General features: G+C 40.4%; 1 long non-coding RNA gene across 1 annotated transcript in view; it reads left to right on the top strand.

Moving 5' to 3' along the window:
• The window catches only part of LOC110263438, a 23431-nt gene continuing 20352 nt past the window's right edge, over nt 1603-4681 (top strand). The window contains exon 1 of the long non-coding RNA XR_002349094.1: nt 1603-1613. This is a non-coding gene — a long non-coding RNA (uncharacterized LOC110263438). The remainder of the gene's footprint in view (nt 1614-4681) is intronic.

Raw genomic sequence — 4681 nt, 5'->3', positions numbered from 1 at the left:
TTGAAATAAAGTAATTAAAACCAAAACTAAAATAACTATAACACTAAAATCAAAATAACTATAAAACGAAAACCAAAGTAACTACAAAACCAAGGATACTAGTAGTTAGGTTGCCTCCCAACAAGCGCTTCTTTACCATCACTAGCTTGACGGTTGATTTCTTGTTAAGGTGGGTGTTGATCATAATGCTGCAACTCCTCCCCTCTCACTGTGAATCTTCTCCCTGTGTTCCCATGAAGTAGCTTAATATAATCAAGAGAGAGGATTCTGTTCACTATATGAGGTAACACTAGATTACTAGTCAACACTACCTTCATTCCTGGGGAGAAACTTTCAGTGGGGATCTTTTTGTTTCTCCATCCTCTGGGTACTTTCTATTTGGGAACCTCCTTGATGGATGATGTATTCCTAACACCAAACTTAGGTTTGATGTCAGGAGAAATTTTATTGATTGTCACCAAAGGAGGCTTGAGCTATAAACCTTGTTATGCTTCATCAGGAGGTTCTTGAAGGGTTGGAACAATAATCTCAGTTTGCATGCACTTTTTCTCTTCACCTGATGAATATATATTTTTGAAGACATGAAAGATTAGTTGCTCATCATGCACTCTAAGTACTAATTCACCCACTTCTACATCAATTAGAGTTCTTCCAGTGGCTAGGAATTGTCTTCCTAGGATTATGGAGGCATTTTCATCCTCTCCCATGTCAAGAATCACAAAATCTACTGGGAGGAAGAACTTACCCTCCTTGACCAAGATGTTCTCCACTATTTCATGTGCATGCTTCAAAGATTTATTTGCCATTTGTAATGCTATTCTTGGTTGTTCCTCTTTGATCTGTATCTTCTTCATCACAGACAAGGGCATTAAATTGATACTTGCTCCCATATCACATAAGGCTTTCTCAAAGGTTGTCTTTCCAATGGTACATGGTATTTGAAAGCTCCTTGGATCAGGCATCTTCCTTGGCAAACTACTCTGAATTATGGAACTACATTCCTTCGTCAAGACTACTGTCTCATCTCCCTTTAAAGGCTTCTTCTTTGGCAACAACTCCTTCATGAATTTAACATAGAGAGGCATTTTCTCCAAACCTTCAGCAAAAGGAATATTAATTTGTAACTTTCTGAAAACTTCTAAGAACTTTGAAAACTTCTTGTTCTTGGTCTCCTTTTGAAGTCTCTGAGGATATGGCATCTTAGGCTTGTACTGAGGAGCCTTAGGTAATGTCGGATGTGTGTCAACAGTGACTGGAAAAGGATTGTCTACACGCCTAAGTGGGGCGTGTTCAACCTCCTCCTTTTTCTCCTCTAGAGCTTTTTTCAATCGGCTCCTCACTAATCTTTGCCTCTAAACCTGCCACTGGTCCACCAAGGTCGTACAATCTAGGAGAAAAGTATATACTATTATATATCATTGGAAAGCTCTGGAAGTTAGCTTTCCAATGCCACTGGAACCACAGACGAGCATGTCATCCACATAGACTTCCATGAGTTTTCCTAGGTGACAGAAAATCACCTTGTTCATTAGTCGCCGGTATGTGGCTTTAGTATTTTTAATCCAAAAGGCATTACTATATAACAATAGTTAGCCTTAGAAGTGATGAAAAAGGTCTTCTCTTGGTTCGGCTTATTCATTGGGATTTGATTGTATCCCGAATAGGCGTCCATAAAGGACAAGTATCGATAACCTGAGGTTGAGTCGACCAGAGCATCAATGCTTGGGAGAGGGTATGGATCCTTGGGGCAAGCTTTATTGAGGTCGGTGTAATCGACACACATCCTCTACTTTCCATTCTATTTTTTTACCAAAATTATATTGGCCAGCCATAATGGATACTTTACCTCTCTTAGAATCCCGCTTCCAATAGGACTTGCATTTGTTCTTCCAAGACCTATGTCCTTTTGGGCCCGAGTTTCTAATGCCTTTGCTGAATAGATCTAGAACCCGGGTATACAGCAAGCTTATGAGACATCAAGTCGAGATCTATACCATGCATATCGGAGGCTTTTCAAGCGAAGAGTTCGAAATTTCTTCATAGAAGATCTTTGAGTTGTGCTCTCAGACTTCCTTCCAGATTAGCCCCTATATTCGTTGTCTTTTCAGGATGATATTCGATTTGCACTTCTTCTACCTTTCCTACAGGTTGAGGGCGTAGTTCTTCTCGAGTTCAAACACCTCTAAGCTCGATAGTGTTAACTTCCTTTCCCATCAGGCAGCCTTTTAAATTAAGGCTTTCATTGTAACACTTGCGTGCTAGTTTTTTATCTCCCTTTATGGTGGGAATTCCTTCTGTAGTGAAAATTTTCATGCACAAATGAAGTGTAGAGACAATTGCTACAAGTCAGTTCAAGGTTGTCTGACCTATTAGGGCATTATATGCTGAAGTTATGTCAACTACGATGTAGTTGATACTTAACATCTTTGGATTTGTGCCCTTTTCAAAAGTAGTATACAAAGAGATAAACCCAAGAGATTGGATCGGTGTGTCCCCCAGTCCAAAGAGATTATCTGAGCCTTCAAATCCTTTTCTTCCAGTCTGAGTTTATCAAAGGCGAGCTTAAATAATATATCTGCTGAGCTACCTTGATCCACTAGGGTTCTATGGAGGTTTGCATTGGCGAGGATCATTGTTATCACCACTAGGTAGTCATGGCCAAGCATTATCCCCGGAGCATCCTCCTTAGTGAATGAGTTGGTTGGCAAGTCAGGAGTTCTATTATCTTTCCTGACTTGATACACCTCTTTAAGATGCCTCTTTCGTGACAATTTTGAGAATCCTCCTCTAGCAAATTCTCCATTAATCATGTGTATGTTTCAGGAGTTTAAAGTGGACATTCTTTCCATCCTCCTTATTCATCTTATTTCCTTTTTCTTTGATCATCCAAACTTTCTGCCAAGTACCTGTCTAGTCGATCTTCTCTGGCCAATTTTTCAATGATATTCTTTAAATCATATCAGTCATTGGTGGAATGCTCATAGAGCTTGTAGTACTCACAGTATTCTGTCCAACATTTTACCTTTTTGTGTTTCATTAGGCGAGGAGGTGGAAGCTTCTCGGTGTGACATATCTCTCTGTAAATATTTACAAGAGAGACTCGAAGTGGAGTATAACTATGATATCTACAGGGTTTCTCCGAGTTGTATTCTTCTTTTTTCTTAGCTTCTTTCTCTTTTTTCAGAGGTGGATAGGGCAGTTTGGGCCTCAAGATAGGCTCTCTTAGTCATGAATTCTCCTCCATGTTGATGTGTTTCTTTGTCCATTCTTGTACTTTATACAAGAAAGCCGGGTGTCATTTTGATATGGATTGAGAGAATGACCCTTCTTTAAGGCCATTAACTAATCTCATTATGACTGCTTTAGTGGGTAATTTTTGTATTTCTAAGCATGCTTTGTTGAATCTTTTCAAATAATCCCGGAGTGTCTCTTCGATCTCCTGTTTGATTCCCAGCAAGCTCGGGACATACTTCACCTTATCCTTCTGAATTGAGAATCTAGTAAGAAACTTCCTCGTCAGGTCGTCAAAATAAGTTATCGACCTGGAAGGTAAGTTATCGAACCACTTTATCGTGGCTTTGGTTAGAGTCATTGGGAAGGCTTTGCAACGAGTAGCATTAGAGGCATCGGCTAGGTATATCCGTCTTTTGAAGTTGCTAAGATGATGCCTCAAGTCGGTCGTTCTATCATAGAGATCCATGTCGAGGGTTTTGAAATTTCGTGGTACTCTAGCCCGCATGATCTCTTCAATGAACGGATCTTCACCTCCCAAAGGGCTTTCTTCTCGATCTGCTCGATTGCTTTGTCTTTGGAGGTCAGCTTCCAATCTTAAAAGCTTTTTTTCAACTCTTTTTGTCGTCGAACCTCCCTTCGCAGTTCTCGTTCTGCTTCCTATTGTCGTTCAGCTTCTGGTTCAAGCTGCTGCTCTAGTCGTCCACGGTGACTGTGGACTAAACGTAGTATCTTTGTTGGATGTGGAGGTTCTTCATCTTCTGGATGGTGGATGGACCTCTAATTGAATCCGCTCGAGCTGGGGTTTTCCGATGTCCTTTCTCTGTGGGGAATGTGCGTTCTTTTCCCGAGTGGAGGTATTGCAAGTGTGAGGTGGGGCTCCGGTTCTGATTCAGATGCCGTATGACCGTCTTCGTATTAATCGTCCGCCATGATCAAGGTTTGAATTCCAGGTCCCCAGCAATGGCGCCAATGTTCCGAGGTTACCTGAAACAATGATTTGGCCTTGAACGTGAGGTATAGACTCCTTGTCAGGCAGTGTCCAACTTGCTCTTGTAGAGTGGTGCCGCCATTCGAGTTTCTCTTGAGGAGGTGGAGGGTGGTACCTGCAAGAGACTCCGATGCTTAAGTTAGCAAGGACTTTAGGTAGGCTTTTTAGTAGATTAGAACGTAAATATACTTGAGGGGTGTCAGTGTATTTATAGTAGAATGAATAACCACCTTTTGGAATAGTTCTACCTATGTTGGTGGATAACTGATGAGCGGATAATTTATACGCTTTTTGGCATTATTTTTAGTATGTTTTTAGTAGAATCTAGTTACTTTTAGGGATGTTTTCATTAGTTTTTATGTTAAATTCACATTTCTAGACTTTAATATGAGTTTGTGTATTTTTCTGTGATTTCAGGTATTTTCTGGCTGAAATTGAGGGACTTGAGCAAAAATCAGA

This window comes from Arachis ipaensis, chromosome B06, assembly GCF_000816755.2.
Source record: "Arachis ipaensis cultivar K30076 chromosome B06, Araip1.1, whole genome shotgun sequence".
NCBI lineage: Eukaryota > Viridiplantae > Streptophyta > Magnoliopsida > Fabales > Fabaceae > Arachis > Arachis ipaensis.
This window is presented reverse-complemented; position numbering and strand designations above follow the sequence as displayed.